Below are 23,212 nucleotides of genomic sequence, written 5' to 3'. Positions count from 1 at the left end.
TTTCAAAGCAGAGACCGTTCAAACCATCACGTGGATTTGTGTTTCCAGTCGTGTCCCGACAAAATAAAGGCTGATGTTTTTCCCACATATTTACGTGCAGCCAGGATGCGGATTGCAGCATTTCCCGCATGGATTTTGTGTTTTTTAAACAAGGCTAATGTTGTTAGCGCGTGTTAGCCTTCTCCTAACCCTGGCTTCTTCCAGCGCCGTTCCACCGCAAAAAAAGTACTGACCACACGGATTAAAAAATAAAATGATGAGCGAACAGGTGCTTCATAATAACCATAACAATAATAAAAGCACGTTTAGAAGATCATCTTGTATATTACCGAGCTGCCAGTTATCTACTGTGTGGCAGTTTGTTTACACCGGGACTCATTTTCGCTTCCGGTATTTTCAACACTACTGCACATGCCCAAATGATTTATTCCAACCGAAAATGAGACCCATGTGAACGTTTGCTCTAATCGGAAAAAAAAATTCTGATCCCATGTACATAGTTGAATTTTAATCCGACCATTGATCCGATCAAGATATTTTGCACCTGTAACCGCGGCTAATGTCTTTCTTGTGACATGCTGTTCAAAATCAATACCATGCTTTATCCCTTATAGATAATAGATAGATAATAGCTGAGGTGTTTTGAGCTTGTTTGTGTTAGTTCTAGAAAATAAATCAAACTTTGATCGGGCTGGCGGGCGTGTGGATGGACCATTTTAATTCAATCTTTAGAGTTAAATTGTTTTCAAGTTGGTAATGTATAAAAATATAGTCTTTTTAAAATTGTAGATACATTTGAAAAAAAAACGTAAAATAAAATAACACAGGGAGCTGGCTGCCTGCTTATTTCAGATGATCTGTTCCAGTTCTGCTTGGGCTTTTTCTGTTGTAAATGACAGCACTCAAAGATGACTGAGTTCTCGTTCAGCAAAAGCAAACAATGTTCTTTTATGAACCACTTTAGTCTTTTAGGGCTTTGAATGTTTGTCATACTTTTAATGTGAGGACAGAACTCAAAAAGGGGGATGGTCTCATGAAAGGCCTTGGCCTCAGAATTTTGGTTGATATTAATGTTTTTCAGATTGTGATTCAAACATCTGCTTAAGATTGCAGTGCAGTAGACAAAAATTATTTGATCAGTGAGCAAAGAGCTTTTCTTTTTTCCTTCATGGTAGGCTGCAATTGGTTTAGTTGGTTCTTGCAGAACTGAAGGCCAGTTAAACCAAAAGTATAATTGGATAAAAACAGTAAAGATACAGTAACTCATTAAAAAACAAACATAACATTTGCAAAGTAGTCTTTCTTAATTAAACCCGCTCTTATCAGTTGTTCTTGGTTGTAACAATCCCCCATCCCCCTACTTCCACCCCAAGGATATTAGGGTGGAAGTATTAATTCAATTTATAGTGACAGAGGTCAAAACTTAAAATGCTAGCAGAGCAAACACAAGGGAAACACTGAAAAGTAGCACAGAGCAATTGCTTACTAATTGCTTGGTAAATAAAGCCTACGCAAAGGTTACCAGCCTGCTAAGCCTGCATGCATAAAGCACAAAGAACTTTTTTTGCTGAAGAATCCCCGGAGGAAACACTGAATATAAACTGTTGTTGAAAACTAAATAAAAGTCAGGTAAACTGCGGGGGAAGTTGCAGGCTCTGCTTCTTTTCAAGCTGTCATCTTATTCTCAGCTATCACGATGCTCAGTCAAGTACTTACACAATCCTGGTTCTTTTTTTGTGTCGTTGATACAATGAAAATTAATATTTTGCTTTGAATTTTTTTTTCTCCAGCTGAAAAAAAAAAGTTTTTTACAACGGTAATGAAAATATTTATAATAAAAAAAAATCTTAATTTTACTGTTTGGCCTCAATACTGTATGAAGTAGTAATTGGCCCTGGTTTTCTGTTAAATGGTGTAAATTCCATTGGTGAAAAAGTTGCATAGCAGCATCTCAAAAATGTTTTTCAAGAAGAAGATCCCTGCTTTTCAAAGAGCTCACAAGATCAAGGTCAATCTTACTTTATTGTGGAAGCCAACCATGAAACATCAAAATTTGGACTTTCTTAAAAGATCCTCAGAGGCTGGTTTCAGAAAGAGACAATTTTGCTTAGACCCATGTTAAAAAGTTTGATTTCTTACCCAGAAAAAATTTAAAAAACCCAATTGCTTATGTGCTCTTTGTAAAAACTGTGTTTGGGGGCAATGTTCATTTTGTGTTTTCTTTTTTTTCAGCAGGTGACTAGACCCATGGTTGGTTTCAATAAATTTCCAATTGACTTTATCCTGTCCAATTAGCCTTTCTTTGGCAAACTCTTGACATTGTACTCCCCTCACTTTGACAATCCTACAGTTGCTGTCAGAGATTACCAATCCTATACATGAGGACAAAGGTCATTGAATAAAATAAAATAAACTGCTAAAATGAAAACGCTGTCTGGCGTCATACCGGTCCATGGCATTAAAAAGATTGGGGACCACTGCTTTAAGTTATATGCTGATTCATTTTGAGACATCAAACAAAAAAGTTTGTCTTTGCTGCGGGTTTAAATTCAGAAACTCCGCAGTTTGCATTTTACATATATATATGTATATATATATATAAATATATATAAATATATATAAATATACATACATATATATACATACATATATATATATATATATATATATATATATATATATATATATATATATATTGATTGAATGATAAAGTGGCAGTATTACTTAGAAATCAGTCTGTCATTGTGTTTGGTACTGTCAGACAAAAAAATTCAAATTCAGATTCTAATTTAAAACAAACAAAAAAAGTCATATAGCATAACTCTTATATTGCTCATGAGAACATTTTTCTACATCAGTCAGGCACAATTTGGACACTTTAACTTATTTAAAAGATATATTGAAGAAAAACATACATTTGTTTTAACAGGAGATGGGGTTTAAGCGCAGTTCTGAATGCTAGAAAAAAAACGTCTTTTTACTAATCTTATAGCAGAAGGAAGAATAAAAACTGCAGAAATTGATTTTCTCTTACTTGGACATTTACATAAGACAAAATATTTCTAATAATCATACAGAAAAAGTTTATAAGACCCCTCTACCTTTAAAAGCCAAACATAAAGGATCTGCTAATTATTTTACCATCTGAAAAATGAAAACAATTCAACGGGTTCATTTCATATTCGGAATAATGTCTTTAATGTCATATTTTACTCTTATAAAGGGATTTCAATATTTTCATATAACTTAAAGATGTTTAAAACTACAAACGTGAGAATTTGATCATTAGTCATTTTTTTTAATAAACACATCAAGTTTGGGTGTTTTTGCAGCTCTGTCACTTCAACAGGCTCCTCGCTGCTTTCACTTCACACACAAACACGCTGCTCCATGGAGCTCTTGAGTTTTGCTCAGGTGAGAGCCACCCTCTCACCTGAGAGGCGCCTCTTGGTCACCCAAACGCATCACGGGATCAAGCAGCAGAACAAACTCAATCACGCCACGAGCACGCAGCAGCAACGAGTCTGTCACGCACGCGTGGCCACACATCACCCTCTCCGAGTGTTTTGACAACCTTTCAGCAGATCAACGTAAACAGAGAACACGCGCCGTGGTAGTCCAGGTCACGCCGCCTCCGTGCAAGCCCACGCAGGAGATGCAGCTGCTTGCTGCGCGCTGCGCAATATCCCCCCCTTACCGGTGCCAAGAGATCCGGAGCTGAGCGCAGATCACCAAGAGAAGTTGCTGCTCCTCTCTCCGTGTTACTTTGCGCTCCCGGATTTCACGCGCGTCCTGCCGGCCTGGTCTCTCTAAATTCACAGCTTCGCTCCGCTGTCATCGCCTCAGTCAAGCCTGGATGTGGAGAGATTTCCCCCGTGGATGACACGCAAGGAGAATCACTGCTTCACCTCCACTCAGCATTAGCTGGCAGGGAGACAGAGGAGGAGGAGGGAAAGGAGAGGTCTGCTGGGCGAAACATACTGCATTCTCTTTCTCCCTCCCTCTCGCTCTTTGATCGATGGTGTTGCTCAGCTCAGCCCCTCGTCTCCAACAGCCGCGCGTGCATGCGCATTTCTGTGCGTCCTGGAAGGTTTGGCACTGTGATGTCTGTGTTTCAGTCCGCATTTAGATAAGCCAGAGTCAACGTTACCCACGTGAGCAGTAACACACCTCACACACGAGAGCCACACACCCTGCAGTCCTCTTTGCCTGCCACCCTTCATTCTGCACAGAATTGTGCTCAAGTGTGGTAACAGAGATCAGGCAGATTTAGGGCCACGAGGAATACTTTATATCTAAGATTAAAGCAAAAAACATTCAGAACTTCTAGTCTATTAGTCTGGTCTGACTTCTAGCTTTAGAAGGGGTTCAGCTCATAAAATTAAAGAGTCACTGTGGTTTAAATATTTGGTCCATCAAGGAGTGAACACATCTTTCAATTGAGAGAAATATCTGGCATATATTTGAACGTTAGTTCTTAACCTGTCCTTTGACCCACGCAGTCCTTTTTTTTGCTTTATGGCAGGTATTTCTCTCTCTTTGATTTTTTCCCCCTTATCCGTTCACAGCAGATGATTTCCTGAGAATGAGGGATTGGAGAAAGAAATATAGTTGGTGTATTCTATGGGTGACTTGTTTACAACATTATTTTGAATAGTATGAACGTTCAGTAGACTTGTAGTTTGTTCATAGACTGTAAAACGTTTTAATGTAAATTTACAGTATTTCACAGGAAGCAGTCTCACCAGTAAAATACTGGATTCATATACTGCAATTTACTGTAAAATGATTACAGTAAGGTCCTGTAAATGAATTTACAATATCAGTGTTGTCCAGTTACAAACAGTTTGTCCTATTATTATGTATATTAACCAGCAACGTCTTAACAACTGTTACCCTAACCTCACCAACAGAATATTGAGCTTATCTGTGTCCCACACATTGTAAAAGTCAAAGCAGTTTTAAGTTCGGGGAGGCATAGTAAATGGCAGACTTCAAAATCCTTAGCCCTTGTGCTATCTTAGATGACCCCACCCTTACATTGGCGTGTTCTCCCTACCATGACAAAGGTGGATAAAGGTGGAAAGATTTTATGTAATCCATGGACACCAGTGAAGATCAAAAATCATTTAAGAAAAAAGGTTCAGAGTACTGTCTAGTGGGTCTAGATGACCCACCTCCCAATGTTAAAGTGCCTAGGATAGCACAAGGGTTACTAAAACCATCTAGTAGGCCTTTTGACACTGACTAAGCACAACTACTGGCGACTTATTAAGTACAACTTGCTAGTGCTGGGTTGGACCCACTTTTGTCTTTAGAACTGCCTTAATTCTTCGTGTCATAGATTCAACAAGGTACTGGAAACATTCCATAGAGAGTTTGGCCCATATTGATATGAAAGAATCACACAGTTTCTGCTGATTTGTCGGCTGCACATCCATGATGCCAATCTCCCATTCCACCACATTCCAAAGGTAATCAATTGGGTTGAGATCTGGTGACTGTGGAGGTCATTTGAATCCAGTGAACTCATTGTTCAAGAAACCAGTCTGAGGTGATTCCAGCTTTATGATATGGTACCTTATCATGCTGGAAGTGGCCATCGGAAGATGGGTACAGAGTGATTATAGACAGATGGACATACTCAGCAACAATACTTAGGTGGGCTGTGGCATTGTTATTATGCTCAATTGTTACTAAGGGACCCAAAATGTGCCAAGAAAATATCCCCCAAACCATTAGACCCCCACCACCAGACTGAACCATTGATACAATGCAGTATGAACTCAATTTGTACATGTTGTGACAACAAATTCTGACCCTACCATCTGAATGTTGCCACAGAAATGGAGACTCATCTGACCAGGCAATGTTTTTCATTTTTCTATTGTCCAGTTTTGGTGAGTCTGTGTAATTTACATCCTCGGTTGCCTATTCTTAGCTGACAGGAGTGACACCCGGTGTAGTCTTCTGCTTCTGTAGTCCATCAGCCTCCAGGTTGGACATGTTGTGTGTTCAGAGATGCTCTTCTGGAGACCTTGGTTGGAACCAGTGGCTATTTAAATAACTGTTGCCTTTTTATCAACTGGAACCAGTCTGACCATTCTCCTCTGATTTCTGCCCTCAAAACTACTGCTTACTAGATATTTTCTCGTTTTTGGTCATTTTCTGTAAACCCTAGAGATGGTTGTGGGTGAAAATCCCAGTAGATCAGCAGTTTCTGAAATCCTCAGACAAGAACTTCTGGCACAAGTCCCGGATAGTTTTCAGCTGCATTCTCTCACCTCACTGCAGTTTAACCCTCCTGTTATGTTACGGGTCCAATTGACCCGTTTTAAAGTTTTAACATCTATCAAAAATAGTTAAAAGTATTTTTTTCAGCATGAAACTTCTTCTGCTTGCCTTAATTAGCATATTCAACATATATTATGAAAATGGTTTATCTCACATATATGCAACCCCCCTGCATGTTTATATTACATAGATGCCGTTCGGGTCAATTTGACCCGACAGTCAAACTGGAGGTACAAGGATGTCTTATTATTATTAGTTTTCCTTTATTTGCAGCTGTGAGACATATTTCACCCCAATCACACACATAGACACAAACACACACCACACAAACAGGTGCATAGTTGTTATGACTTTTGACAGGAACCATTTATGTTCTCGCGGGAAAACTCAACCCACATTGAGTGGACACTCAACAGGGAAGGGGCAAAACATTCAAAAGATTCTCTGTATGGGAGTCTTTCCAATATTACACTCTGTCAGGGAGACCTTTAGAAAATGAGCAACCAAAGCAGAAAGATGACAGTCCAGGAGGTTCTGTTAGTCATCACTGATCATGATCAGAAGAAGACTATCTTGAGCTAAATTCTGATTCTAATGATTCTGATTTTGAACCAGATGAGGGAATTGTTATTCCTGTTCCTCCAAGCAAGACATTCATATCAAAGAATGGTGAAATACATTGGTCTTCATCCCCAAATATTCGTCAGACAAACCTGTCTGCAGAAAACCAAATAAAGACAGTACCAGGGCCCAAGAGGATGGCAGTGACTCACATGACCATGCCAATTCAATTCAATTATATTTGTATTGCCCAAATTCACAACAACAGTCGTCGGTCATCCCTGCCCTTAGACCCTCCTTCGCGGTAAGGAAGAACTCCTAATAAAAAAAACGGATTCCGGGAAAAACAGAGAAACCTCAGGGGTGCCCACATGAAGGAGGGATCCTCCCCCAGGACGGACAGGCGATGTACCAGAACTCATAAAGAGGAATTAGTTTATCTAACTCTACAACTACATATATAAAGTCCAGCAGATGAGCTTCATCCAGATGGAGTTGGGGGGACGGCCGGGGGCGCGAGTCGGGCCGGAGACAGGATCCAGGTCAAGACAAGCATGACCTGTGCAAAATGTGCAAAATTAATTTGCACAAAGCACAGTGTGATGACTGATCACTCTTGTGCTGTGTAGATGTACAGACACACCAGTGACATGCGGAGAGGTTAATGGGTAGTGAGGCACTGACGTCATCAGTCAGATTTACAAACATATGAAGCATACTGAGTAACTTTTTCCCCATTTGATTGACAACAGTTAACGTGTTTTGTTTGAAATATCATTTCTACATGTGTTTTTTTGATATACAAACTGCAGAATAGAAAAAAGCACAAAAAAAAAAAAAATTGTAAATAAAGTCCCTACGCTGCTCCTTCTGAAGAAAATGACTTGCCGCTTGCTATCACTTCTTCTATTATTTTTTATCGTCATAATCTCAGGGCTCACCGGCGCCCCTAACATGAGGCTCGAGAACTGCTAGCCTCACCCAGCGGCTGTTTCGCCGGCGTTTAGCGCTCAGCACAAGAAACACGTCCCTCACATACAGTTATTTATAAAAACAAACACTGTGCATCATATACATCTGCTAAATTATGTAAACTCAGCTCAGTGATTGAACCGACATACAGAGAGACAGCAGTACCGTCTGACTGCATAGGTATTGCGCAATCCAAGGTGAGGCTCAGCGGGCTGGAGCCTCACCGCACGTCACTTCTTAGTATCTGAACGGCAAATGCGGAAATTCAGCGATTTTGAAAAGAAAAAACACCCAAAAATGGTACATTTAAATGGAAAATGACTGCAAAGCACAAATTACTGATTAAAAATAATAATTGAATTAATTTTTTCTCTTTTCATCCCATAATGACAGGTGAGGCACAGCCTCACCTGCCTCTCCTGACTGCACGTCACTGAGACACACATACAACTTCATATTGCAATTGCTTGTCTGTTGTATTGTGATTTTGTTTTTTTCTGGTTCACAGTGCATGTATGTAAAACCAAATTTCAAGATTATGTTTCAATGTTATGTAAAACTATTGTATTTTATATGTTAGTCTTTCAAAAGTAATACAGTAATGAAAAATTCAAAAAGAGTTTGAACATGTATATTTTTGAGAAAAACGAGTGAATTATTTAATAATTGAACCACTACCTGTTAGAGGTCAGGAACACCATTTCACCAAGTTTTTGAAAGAATAATTGGTAATGGAGTTGGTGATGATATATTCACACTGCTTGTTAGGATTTTCTGGGTTTCAGACATATTTTAAGTAATAAAACATGCACCGGGTCAAATTGACCCAGGAACATCATCTCTGTTCCTCACAAATGAACATAACAGCAGGGTTAAATAACCTTTGAGAGTAGTTTCATTCTACTGTACGTTTAATTTTGAGAATATTTTACAAATATTTTTCGAGCAAACAATGGCTCATCAGGGACAACATTTCCCCAGGAGAAACAACTTCCAGGAGTCCCACCCAAGTGCCATGCCCATCAACCCCCACCAGGGTCTTTATGGAACCCAGGTTCTGCCCAGGCATGCAGAATCTCAGTTCCATGCAGATTATTTTATTGCCCAGTTACATCAAGAATTGGAGGAAACAAAACTACAACTGGCCAAACAAAAACAACTAAAAGAGAAATTCATTAGTGATGGAAAAGAGATCAAGCAGGAACTGGAGAGGCTGATTTCATCAAGAAGATTTAAGAACTGTTTGATGAGTGTTCGTTGTGGTTTCAAGAGGTTTAACAGGGAAGACTAATTTTACACTGAGATGCTGTCACTTTAACCTGATGCATCATGGGAGATGTAGTGCGAAACTGCCACAGATCGCAGACACTCTCTGAGCTTCATTGTTTTGTTCACTTTTTCCACGGTCTGACACTGAATTTTGTGGAAAGCTACACCACTAAGGACGAGATTTAGCTGGTATTTTTGTTGGAACTGAGAGACTTTACGAGCTAAATTGGAACAAGGAAGTGAAGACTCTAACCAATTCTGATTGGTCAGACTGATGACATATTATTCAGCCTCCAAGACTGATTGGTGGAGACAGTTGGAGGGGCGGGATTTTTCTCGAAAACAGAGCTGAATCTGCGGCTAAATCGCGGTACCGCCATTCTTATCAAAATGTCTTTGATAGAATCAAATAAACACAAAGAAAACAGTATTTTATGATCCCTCATATTCCCAACTACTCAGTGTTTTATCAGGGCCTGTTTGGATGAACACTGTGCTGATTTCCTGGAGATGGTAAATGTTAGATCCGTGAAAATGGGTAATTTCCCACTGCACACGTGACCATCTCCCACAGTACACTAGTCTGCCGCGGCATAGCACACTGGTTAAAAAACACTGCACCATACAACATACAAACAGCAGAATACTGTAAGATTTTGTTCCAGGTTTGCACTGCCGTTCACAGAATAGTGCTGCACAACATGAAAACAGAAGAGTACATTAAGATTTTCTACCATTTTGCATTGTGGTTTATAGTATAAAACATTGTGAAAGGAAAACAGTAGAATACTGTTAATATTGTTGATCTTTTACTGTAAATTTACATGGTTTACAGTGTAGAGCCCTGAAACAGTTGTAGGAACTTGTGTATTAATGAGTGAACGTGCAAGTTTTGAATGCAGAAGCCTGAAATGCATTTTTATGTGTGTTTACATAGACTTTTCATTGGAAGTGGTCACTTCAACGAGCGTTGCTTATAGTGGTTTGCATGTAGCTTTAGAGAGAAGCTTGGTCACCCTGGGAGGGATGACGCTCCTCCAGAAGCCTCCTGAACATCTGAGGAAGTGTTCTGGGCATGTCCTCCTGGGTGGTTAAGACCCAGGACATGCTAAAGAGACCACAGCTGAATCTGAATTGCTTCCAAATCCTTACAGCTACTCCCAATTCCCACATTTATCCCTCCAAGCGAAGGGATAAATGAATAGTCATTGATCATCTATGTTAGCGCATAGCTGCCAGCGCTGGGAAATTGCATAACAACAACGGTTTATGACTTTAAAAAGTCATGCAAAAACAAAAAGTCATTTAAGTGTCATACGGATTAAGAAAATACTTACATTTAAATTTAACTTCTGTGTTTTCAGAGCATACCTTTGGGAAGAAATATGTTTCTCCTCCACCCACAAGCACGACGTGTCCATGACTCCTCCTTACAAACAAATAATTTCAGACACCACTACAGCTTATAATTCCCTTTTAATTGGAGCAATACAGAGGAGCAGGAGGGGTACATCAGAGTCCCCCCCCCCTAGAGGAGCTGCAGGAAGTGGCCGGGGAGAGGGAATTTTGCATCGGCAATCTGAACAATTCTTTTCAAACCCCTGAACTATTCTACCAGTATTATTAAGATCTCCCAACCCAATCATATAGGAAAAAAAAAGTTCCACAGCAGTTTTAGGGCCATAATAGCTGTTAAAATAAATTTTAGGCTCCATGCACATAGTATAAAAAAGGGAAGTCAGCAAAATTAAAGAATTGTACTTAATAAATTCCAAGCCATCACTGATTTATAATAATTTAACATTTGACCAATTGAAAAAAATTGCACATAGTTCTATTTTAAATATATGATTTATGACAATGTTACACTGTCCAAGGTGGAATGATTACAAAAAGTATTCTGCATGCATAAATAAGAAGTTGAAAAATTAACATTTAAATCAAAGGACTGAACTTAAACAACAAACTGAAGAGGAGAAATTGAAAAAGATGATGACTAAGATTCAGCAGCCTGTAAAAACCACCTGTAGGGCGGGTCTAACTTAAAATTCTTTCTGTTTTTTAACAGGGTCTCCTTTCCTGCTGCAGAAATATGGACTCTCTGCATCAGAAAGCTCTTTCAACTCTTTGATGTTTGCTGCCATGTTTTATGGACAACTATTATGATGCTGCTACAGAATTCAAATTAGGCTCAGGCAGATGGCTCCATACTCCTGAGTTTTAAAAGCCTCTATGGAGTTTTTTTTATGGTCAACAGCTCTGCATAGGGACGTTTTACACATACATTTGATTTCTCATTTTAGGACTTGACTTCTTTAGTTTATTTTACCTAAGTCAATTTCATGGTGCTTTTATTTTGGTAAATGAAGAAATATTTTTTCAACTCTAAACTTAGTCTGATTTTCACAAAATTTTATTTTTTCAGTATAAAAAAATAAAAAATAATTTGCCTTAACCAATAGGTTGTATAAAACTAGCAGGGGGAACAGTCACTTTTCACTTACCGTATATTCTGCACTATAGATTATAAAGCACACCATCAATGAATAATCTATTTCCAAATTTATATCATATATAGGGTGCACTGAAATATAAGGCGCATTAAGCAAGACCAAAAGAAAAAAGAGAAAAAGACCATCAGTCGGACTTTATCAACTGCTTTTACAATAATTCTAGAACTTGTTGTAACATGCTAAATGTTAGCCACGTTAGCCTTGTTTGCATATTCACAGTAACTATTAAGTCCATATTGCTTGCAAAACTTTTAACAGATAGATACTACTCAAACAAAAATCACTGTGTCTATACTAACTCCCAATTTGGTTAGTAACACATAAAAAAAACAGTCCGACAATGCTACTCGTTAGCGCGTTAGCATATTCCCAATTACACCCAAACAAACATTTTGACAGACCACAGTGTACCTCTCAAAAATCGGTTCAACATCAGTGAGCATATCCAGTAATAATACATAAATGAGACACACTGGAATATAAATCGCACTGGTAAAAAAAAAGCCTTTAAAGTGTGCTTTATAGTGCGGAAAATATAATAGTTATTTATTTATTAAGGAGCATATTTAAACAGAATTTTGCATCAGCTTAAACTGCTGAAAAGAAATGTTTAGCCACTGAATCTTTTTGTCTGTGTGTTTTTATGTCTCAGGCGATTTTGTTTTACCATAAAGTCAACAAATATATTTAGCAGCCTAGAGAATGTTTTTGCAAAAATGCTTTTGCTCTCTGACTTGCTCCTGCTGTAAAATCTGTTTTTTCCAACCAAATTATGCTTCAAAAGTTTTTTGTTTTCTTTTTAACATTAAGATGTTGAGATAAAATAAACATTTAAAACATGTTGATTATCTTCATGCAGCATTGCACTTAAGGCATACCCTTTCCCTATTGTGTGGGTAACTAGTCATTTTAGTTAAGTTTGCATGATATTTGTAACATAAAACCTCATAAATGTAATGATTCCAACCATCTGATTGTTTTGCTCCAGGATCCTGTGAAAAGAGGCTCACATCCCAGTTTACACTTCTGTTTTTATGCATGGTTCCCCTGTTGAGGGTAGAGTTATTCACAGAGGGTATTTATTCGACAGTTGTCTTTGCCTTCTAATGGTGTCCAGCCAACACTGAATAAAAAAAGATCAACTTTCCATGGGAAAACCTACTCTCATTAAAATAGATAGGATCCATGTTGCTCTAGATGATGCAGCCGTCACTTTCAGAGACATGGGTGGTTTTATTACAAACCCAGAGCTCAGACCGAGAGGCAGAGCTGCAGTGAAGCAGCATCAGGTAGGCAGCCTCCCGGCTGCTGCAATCGCTCTAATCACTCAGATTTGATTTAAATAATCACATTTATCTAATTTAAATAAGATATCGCAAGATTATTTGCGCCGCAATGTACGTTTCTTCTGGTGTTTGCATTTATATATTTAGACTTTACAGTCAATTCAGTGTTAACACAGATACATATATTTTAATGGTTGATATTAACATTGATAGATAGGGTTGAAAATGAAAGCCTAGACCCCATTGTTACTTTCATCCCTGAGCTTCACTGATTTTTATCAAAATGTAAACAGAGCTGCTCATTTCTTTCTCAGTTCTCGTAATCTTTAACCGTATATGTTTTGCAATAACCCGTTCTTTCTGGTCATACTTTATTTCTTTGACCTCTAAAGTTCAGACAGAGAAGCTCACAGTGCATTATGTTGTTCACCTTTCGGCACATCCAGTCAGAAAGGGCTAACATGATGTAAACAACTACTACAATTGTGTGCCACTTTGATGAAGAAAAGTCATTTTGGTCTTTGGTCCTGCAGGTTCACCCCACTGTTGATATCATTACTGTGTCACTGCATTGAACATTAAATATGGCTAAGCCTTAGAACACTCCTTTGTTTAATATCAAGAAACACACTGAAAAGTGCAAAATAGTTATAATACACAAAGAAAGCCATTTAAATTGCCAGATCAGAGATTAATTATCATAGAAAACAGTTTCTTTTGAAGTCAGTATGACTAAGATGAGCAATTCTTTTGAAGCAATATTGTTGTACCTTCAGTAGTTATAGGATGATTTCAGAAGAACAAAACAAAACACCAAAAAAACAATAGAGTATTCAATTTGCCTTTAGGGTATGGTAACTTTTTAATGGTATGGTTTGGAAAATTATACCAAATGTAGAAAGAGTGGCTGAAGGCTCTTCTTGTAATCCTAAGGATTAGGATTACTTTGTTTTTGGCAAATATACCTCAGTGAGGTATGTATACTCCTTAAGAAACATCATGCCTAACAGTAAATAAGTCAGTATCTATTTTTCAAATTGTTGTTTGTAATTTTCGCCAAACCTATCCAAAAACTTCTTTTACATTGTTCTAGTTAAGCCAAAATGCTGCAAATGACAGTTGACACAAACTTTCAGTAATAGTTTGTTAATTTTAATTTATTCTTAATTAGTCAAAGTTGGAAGATATCTGAAATGTCTCTCCGCATTTACAGCTGTAAAGGTTTGTTGACATCAGTCTTGTTTTTGTTTTTTTGCGTGGACTCCCTAAATTTAAATACAATATGCAAATTTATCTTGTGAGTTATTAGTCATTTTGAAGGCTTTTACTGTTTATGAAAATGAAGACAACGCTTCATTACAGATATAGGAGAGTAAAAGCATTACAATTGGATGTAGTCATTTTTTTTAGCAGATCACTAAATTTAAAAGGGGTTTACGTGAAGAAAAACTATAAAGGGGAAAAAAACTATTTGAATTTAAATTAACACAAATAATTCTGATTAAAAATATGAAAACAACTATTTCATACGCCATGAGATTATCATGTTATCCAAGAGGGTTTTGAACCAGTGAAACTTCATGTCAACAATCAGTATTTTGTTATAGTTCAGTTGTTAAGGTTTGATTTATTTTTTATTTGATATCATTATATATATATATATATATATATATATATATATATATATATATATATATATATATATATATATATATATATATATTGTAGTTAGTGAAAAAATACACGGGGCAGCAGTGGCTCTGGAGGTTGATCGAAGGGTCGGCAGTTCGATCCCCGCTCCCCCAGTCAACTGTCATTGTGTCCTTGGGCAAGACATTTCACCCTCCCTGCCTCCAATGTGGCTCCACTGTGGTTTGAATGTGCATGAATATCCCGGTGATGGTCAGAGACCTTAGGCGCGAACTGGCAGCCACGTGTCTACCATCACCAAGTATACATGAGGAGTGAATGAATAATGGACACATTGTGAGTGCTTGGAGCGTCTGGAAAAGCGCAGATAAATCCAATCTAGTAAATTATATATATACACACATATGTGTATGCATATATATATATATATATATATATATATATATATATATATATATATATATATATATATATGTGCGTGTGTCTGTGTGTTAAAGTGTAATTATTGAAATCATTTATAGAATTTGTTTTTTATACATCCATACTCTCACATAACTGTAGAGATTTAGAAGCTGAGATTAACTGCTGACATTGTGTTAACATCAGACACAGCATAATGAGGCTTGAGCAGAAATCGAATGAAGATTAGAGCAAATAGCTTGAGTAAATAATAATCAAAGGTTTAATTGATTCTCCACACTAAATCAATTGTTATGGACTTGGCAAACGTGCTCATATCCACCCAGGATGGTTTCATCACTTTTTCTTCCAAACTTCCTGAATAATCACTCCGTGCATACCACTATATTTTAGTCTTGCATGAGTTTGCCGTCTTTATTTGGAGTCCAACACTTCTCAAATAACTATAATGGCAAAGTATGATGGAAAACCACAGGGAAATGGACAGAAAGTAAATAACATGGCTAAACTAATGAAACTTATAACCAAATACAAGGAAGTGCACTGATTGGACCCTGAGGAGTTATGAAGAAAGATAAAGCAGCTGCGGAAATTACAAATCAAACCAGATGTGGTTAATGACTAGAGCTTAATTTTTAAAAAGAAGAACAGAACATAAATAACTCAAACGCAAACATGAAAAAATAACAAGGATGAAAAAGAACCTCAACTAATTCTGCTTTTGAGCCTGTTTTCTTTACTCTGCATTGTTTCTTAGTCATAAATGAGCATTGAACAAAGAATGATCTCATCTGGTGTGACATTCCTGTGACATTCACTCCTGAAAGACTGACTACATAACAGTTGGTGCTAAGGTTTTTTGGAGCACCTGCTTTGGGACAGTGCTGATTTCTTTCCCCTTTGATGCCATTAAGAAAAGCATCATTGTACCAGAGCACTGTTCTGACAAAACATCTGCTCTTACGGAGATGCTCATTGCTGGTAATGAACAACTCATTAGTTGCATTTGATTAGCTGCACCTTGCTGCAATTTTCATTAAACCTCCAGTCTACAGAAGCAGCAACATCATCCTCACTATTGCTAATTTTTGTGGTGTTTCATTGAGGTATTTGTTTGTTTTTATGAGCTTGCTTTGATTTGATTTGATTTATTGATTTATTTCAAGCATTGTAGTCAAAGCAATAAAAAAAAAAAAAAATTACACATATTTATCAAACTCATTACAGAAATGATGAAATGCATAGATTAAAAAGACAGAAAACAAAACAAAAACGTCACTTAAGTCACATTTGCTTAATTAAATACAGTGATCATTAACTGAATTATAAGTAGAGTTTGATTTATTGCTTGAAAAGGAGTGGGAAGAAGCAAGCTTATATAATCCCACCCCTACTGAGTTCATTCATTTGATAGTTTTACAGTGTTTTAAATCCGGTTCTGATCAGATAGATTCTCTTCAAGTATCAAAATCCAGTGCCTAGAAATGATTGATGATCTTCAGAAAACATTCATTCATGATTTCAGTAAACAGTAACGATACCGATATGTAATAATAATTGATTATCATTAGAACACATGATAACATCACACCAGTAATTATTGCTACACATTGCAGATCAAGTAAATAAAATCAATAGCTTATTGATTGTAATTTAAACATTTCAGTAATCATTATTGCACATTACAATGTAACACTCATTGGTTGTAATTAAAAGAGCTTTGATTATTTCACCACAATCAAGTTCACACATGTATTTGGAATTATTCAATCACCTGTTGATCCTTAAATCCTCTTATCTTCATATCCTGAAATAAGAGATTCTTTATACATTTTCTTGAATATTTGAATATTTGAACATTGTTTGAGCTCATTACTTAAACTGTTCCAAAGTTTAATGCCGCACACCGACACACAGAAACTTTTCTTTGTGGTTCTTATCAATTTGATCTTGAAGTTCCTACATCCCCTCAGTCTGTAGCCTCCTTCATTTTCTAAGAACTGTTTTTGGATGTTGGATGGTAACAATTTCCAGCTGGCTCTGTATAAAAGTTGCGCAGTGTAAAAATCAACAAGGTCGTGCAGTTTTAAAAGTCTTGATTGATAAAATAGATTGTTTGTATGATCAAGATATCCGGCTTTATGTACAACTCTGACGGCTCGTTTTTGAAGTAGAAAGAGAGGATGTAGTGAGCTCTTGTAATTATTCCCCCAAATTTCTATACAGTAGGTGAAATATGGTAATATTAAAGAGCAGTACAATAAATATCTACTGTTGTATCCTAATATATGTTTAGATTTATTTACGATTGAAATACTTTTTGAGACTTTAGTTTGTATGTGTCTGATGTGTGGCTTCCAACTTAGTTTGTCATCGATAAAAACCCCTAAGAATTTGATTTCTGTAACACGTTCAATAAAGACATTATTTATTTCAATTGAGAGCTCTTTATTTGCATTGTAGTTTCCAAAAAACATCACTTTGGTTTTATTTAGGTTCAAAGACAATTTGTTGTAATCCATCCATAATTTTATTTTGTTTAACTCTGTGTTCACCACCTTGATAAGTTCCCTTTGATTGTCTGTAGAATAGAATATATTTGTGTCATCAGCAAATAATATGAGTTTCATAAGCTTTGAAACATTAAATATATCATTTATGTAAATATTGAATAGCAGCGGGCCTAGAATTGATCCTTGTGGGACACCACAACTTATCTCTTTGGTTTCTGATGTATATTCATCAATCTTGACAAATTGTTTTCTTCCCGTTAAATAGCTTTTGACCCAAGCTTTGATTAAGTAGGGGAGGGGGAGCGATAATATGCAACATCAATAAAAACCCTGAAATCTTCGTAATTTTATACATGGAACAACCAAAATAGACAACTATAAAGCTGACCCTAACAATCACTGTTCATTTTAGAAAAATATCTCAATGACACATTATGAATGGATTGCAAAGCTTATTTTTGTCTTTCCAGACAAAAGAAGAAACACAGAGCACAGGAAACAGACATAAAATGCCGGATAATATGAGATCTTCCTTCCATTGGCAAGTCATACTCCTACTTTCTGTTGTCTGCCTAAAAGACCCCCATCCCCAACCCAATACTATTCTACAAAACTAAGATTTCTGCTGAAAGAGCCTGCATGATATTAAGAACTGAAAAAGTAACATTCTGCAGCTTTATGGCTTTGTGTTTGATCATTGTGTTCATTCAGTCAATTTAAAGGTTTTAAAAAATAGTTTAAAAAAAAAATCAACCCCTTAAAGTTTTAATGAATAAAATAATGATAAAAAAAAACTTAAAGTGTCAAGTTTGATGTTTCTAAAGCTCTAGTCAACAGCCATTAGAGGTGGGCGATACTGGGAATTTTGTTAGGGATCTGATACCAAGTAATTACAGGGCTAGTATCACCGATATCGATACTGATACCAATACATTATCTTTAAATGTTTGATACAACAGCTTTGGAAACTCACAACATTTTGGTTCATTTAGTGTATAATTAAACACAGGAAAGAGACTTTCGACAAATACAAAGGTTTGTTAACTAATTACAACAATCTGAACTAAATATGCATCAGACAGCCGTGCTCGGGAATCATTTAGGGTTTTAATTCCAGTAAATACAATAATGTAAAGAACACAACAAACGGTCCTGCCATTGGTGGAAACAAAGATGTGGCTCTTTAATGAATCTCTCCGCTGCCCGATGAAGCAGGGAGGGGAGGGGCAAGGTGTGAGCAGCCGGTATGTGTGCGCTGTTTACACAGACAGACAGTGTTGTCTTATTAGGGCAGTCTTCCGCTTAAATCGGGTGGTTTTTGTTCAAATCGTGCTGTTTTCGCCCAATCTGGCAACACTGCAGACAGAGACACCGCGCTCGCCTAAACTCTGTAAGTAAATTCAAGCTCTTCACTATACGTATTAAAGGAAACTGCGACAAAAGTATTAATTTTATCATGCTAGTATCAATACTTCACCTTGGTATCCATACTATTGATACTCAGATCGATCTTCCCACCCCTAACGGCAATTGTTTTCTTCTGCATTCTGCCTATACTAGTCTTTGGGGGAATTGCACATTTGGTACCTCCTGGCTTGCGTCAATTTTGGGAACAGAATGTAGGAATATTTGTAATGAACAGATCAGTCAACAATTAATCCCATTACATATCTTAACATATTTCAAACATACAATATCAATATGCACATAATAAAGTATAGTAACTCCGAAGTTGGATATTTCACATACTCACCCTCTACTCTTTCAGAAGTTCAGAAGTAGAATAAAAGCTAATCATGTAGAATAGGGGACCCCCCAATAGACTGGAATTGGTCAAACTTAGTGTCCTACATTGAGCCCTGCTACCATATTTTCAAAAGAGTAAATCTGAAAGCCTGCAGCTTTGTCACTACCTTGTAATGTTGTTACAAATGTTGAAACATCAGTTCAAAGACATAATTTGGAAGTATAGTAAACTTAAAAGCTAAGAAGCCTTAAAGATCAACCCTCTTGTACCTAAAAGCAAGAGATCTAAAGCACAGTCTCTTGCTTTTCATGTTAAATACTTGTGTTTGATGAGGAGCTGAAAAAGCTGTTTAGAACTGTGCGTCACATTCTGGCAACATGTTTGATCATAAACTCCTAAGAACCTCTTAAAGGAAAGACAACACTACATATTCCACTAATTCAAATGCATTCGTGCTCCAACAATTACTTCATTTAATTTGCCCAGAGATTCTGTTAAATCAATGTCACTCCCATTTGGTTTGACAGGAAAAAGACAGCATTCTAATCTAATTCAGTGCACTTTAGATAATAGATGTGAAAATGCCCATCTCATCTGTTGTGCAGGTAGAGGATCCAGGAGCAGAGAGACAGGAGACAGCCAGATGAAGAACTTTGGGAAGAGATAAAATGAGAGGAATAATGATGAGACACAAAGCAGCTTAGGTAATAAGAAAAAGTGGGATACATAAACAAGTAAACATGACAGAAAAAACTCATTCCTAATCAGACTGGTAACAAGGGAAAAATCAAAATGGAAAAAATGACAGAATGGGAAACATAAGCTTTCATCATTTAAGCACACACACTGAGGATCTTACGTTTGATTTAAGTTGTTTTTTTTTGGTGGAATGAACATTCATTCATGCACTTGTCGGCCAATTTATTAGGTACCCCTTGAAAGTACAGATTTGTTCCCCCTTTTGCCTGCAGAACTGCCATAATCCTTGGCGCATAGAGTCAACAAGGTACTGGAAAGATTCCTCAGAGCAGGGTTGCCCACACTTTTTTGGCATATGAGCTACGTTTGATGTCTTAAAGATCAACAAATACATACATACATACATACATACATACATACATACATACATACATACATACATACATACATACATACATACATACATACATACATACGTACGTACGTACGTACGTACGTACGTACGTACGTACGTACGTACGTACGTACGTACGTACGTACGTACGTACGTACGTACGTACATACATACATACATACATACAGTTTTCTTTATTTTCATGAATATGAAAATTGTAGAGGCAGACTGAAGCCATCAAAACTATGAATTAACAAATATGGAGTTATATACATAACAAAAAAGTGTGAAACAACTGAAATATGTCATATCGTAGGTTCTTTAAAGTAGCCACCTTTTGCTTTGATTACTGCTTTGCACACTCTTGCCATTCTCTTGATGAGCTTGAAGAAGTAGTCACATGAAATGGTCTTCCAACAGTCTTGAAGGAGTTCCCAGAGATGCTTAGCCCTTGTTGGCCCTTTTGGCTTCACTCTGCGGTCCAGCTCACCGCAAACCATCTGGGATCCTCCAGGATCCTCTTGCAGAAGAAGTTACAGGTCTGTGAGAGCCAGAGAGCTTGTTTGTAGGTGACCAAATACTTATTTTCCACCAAAATTTACAAATAAGTTCTTTAAAAATCAGACAATGTGTTTTTTGGATATTTTTTTCTCATTTTGTCTCATAGTCGGGGTTTACCTATGATAAGAATTACAGGTCTCTTTCATATTTTTAAGTGGAAGAACTTGCAGAATTGGTGGCTGAATAAAATACTTTTTTGCCCCACTGTATATTTGGGTAGATTGTATTTAGTATGTAAACCAAAGGTCAAAAAGAATGCCACATTCTTTGATTTATTTTCAATATTTGTTCTACTTCACTGAGCACATCCCACCTCTATAGTTCGTGGCATGACCAAAGGCATGATCATAAGCAGAGTGTTAACCTCCTTTTATTTTATGTGTAAGGTACTTGAGAGCAGAGTTAAAGGGATCCCTTCTCTTAGAACAAAAGTGCAATTTGTGTATCACCTTTATGACTCCAATATGGTAGATGCTGCAAGTAATGTTTCATAAGAGACACTCATTCCTTGTTGATCTAAATATCATCATCCTAATTTTTAAGGAATTTTTTTCTTTTGTTTCAATCATGAATTATTATTATTATTTTGTTTCCTTCATGCATTCGACTTTTAATGAACACATTATGCATCACTATGACTAGAAACAGATCTGCCTGTTCTTTTCTTGTCAGAGGAACCACTTGATATGGACTGTTCATTAAGTTTTTTCAGGCCACCATCAAAGCAGGAGGATTAACCTTGTAATTAGAGGAGTCTTTGATATGTAAAATCTTTTGATGTTTTTTTTTTTTTCTGCAAAATATCAAAAACAAAAATACATTCAGAAACCTAAAGTATTTGTCATTGGTTGAAACAAAAGCTGCATGTCATGTTAAATGATTTTGACACTTAGCCGCCCCACGCTGGCTATATATGTTTTGTTTTGTAATAAGTACCAACCTCAAATACTTGCTTTGACAGCAATTTATATAATAACTCAATGTAGACTAATGGGAAGTGAACTGCTTTTGAACATTTCCTAATGTGCTGTCTAACTTTGCGAGTAAATCAAGAGCAACTGATGGAGCCCTCAATTAAACTCTACAATTCCAATTACTTGAAAGCTTCCTTTTGCCAGCATGAAGCACAGCCGGTCAACTAACAAGAAAAAAATTACTTCTCAGAATTATGTCAGATTTTCATTTGGCATTTTTCTACTGTTAAGGCTGTGTCACACAGTCACTACATTCATTTTACATTCATTCTTCATTTGAAATTTCAGTCTTTCTTTATACATGTGCAATCTATCTACACAGTTATTCTTGCAGTCAAGAAACACTTGTCCATCAAGGGTTTCGGCCATTGGGTCTTTACGTGAAATCAGGTTTGAGCTGTTCAAAATTTTGAGTTGGTTGAGCTCATGCGTATTTTACATAGTTTATACGCAATTATTACATACAAATTATAAAATTATTCTCTCTTATGCAATTGTGCGCGATTTTTCCAAGATGCATGCGCACAATTGTGGCTTTGTGGATGAGCTACCATCTACATCCTCTGCTCCTGTATTCTCACAGTTGTTATCTGAATAAAGATAATAACTGAATAAAATATATCTTGTATGTGTGTGTGTGTGTGTGTGTGTGTGGGGGGGGGGGGGTTCTGTGTAGAACCTCCACTGCATGGAGTCCTTCCTGATGGGGAAAGAATACCTCTTGGGAAGACAATTTTTTTTTTTCTGTCTATTTCTTCTGGTGTTTCGGATATGAATTACATTTGCCATTTGAAAATGTAAAGCACAGAATCTGACATGACACAGTGAATGAAAGGCAGCCTCTAATGAGTCTTGGGGTGAGGCCTGGACTCCCAGAGCCAGCAGGTTTCTTCACTAAGTCATTGTTTTTTTTTTCTGACCTTAGCTGATCTCATCAGCCAAATTGGCGGTAATGAGCCGTTCTGTGTGAGGACGGTGTGCCTGGTTGCGCAAGTGTTCACCCTGTTTAATCAGTGTCTTTTGCAGGTTTTGATCCAATACTTGGTTGAGTGGTACACCCAAGAGTTTTCAGGTCATTAGAAGGCTTTCCTTTTAAGACCAAAGCTGTCAAAAAACGTGTGATGAAATCCTTTTACTGTCAAGATATAACTTCTTTCAATAGATGCAAACCTCTTCTGCCACAATGTAACTGATGTAACCAACCTAATGAAGTTAGTGGAGGCTGAGACATAATACAGCAACATATTTGTTAATGGTTTGAATAATAAAATATGTGATATTGTCACATAAAACCATCTGAAAATGTTTTAACGACACAGAACGATGAACCAAAAAGATATTTTGGTAGTTAAGATTAGA

At 36.9% G+C, this 23,212-nt stretch overlaps 1 protein-coding gene across 1 annotated transcript in view; it reads right to left on the bottom strand.

Moving 5' to 3' along the window:
* oprl1 (opiate receptor-like 1) overlaps positions 1 to 4,181 on the bottom strand; it is a 131,180-nt gene extending 126,999 nt beyond the window's left edge. The window contains exon 1 of the mRNA XM_023956981.2: positions 3,698 to 4,181. The gene's annotated coding sequence lies outside the window, so the exon portion shown is untranslated. The remainder of the gene's footprint in view (positions 1 to 3,697) is intronic.
* Positions 4,182 to 23,212: the final 19,031 nt, after the last annotated feature.

Source organism: Oryzias latipes, chromosome 7 (assembly GCF_053564925.1).
Source record: "Oryzias latipes strain Hd-rR chromosome 7, Olatipes_Hd-rR_3.1".
NCBI lineage: Eukaryota > Metazoa > Chordata > Actinopteri > Beloniformes > Adrianichthyidae > Oryzias > Oryzias latipes.
Note: the sequence above shows the minus strand (reverse complement) of the source record. Positions and strands in the feature narration are given on the sequence as shown.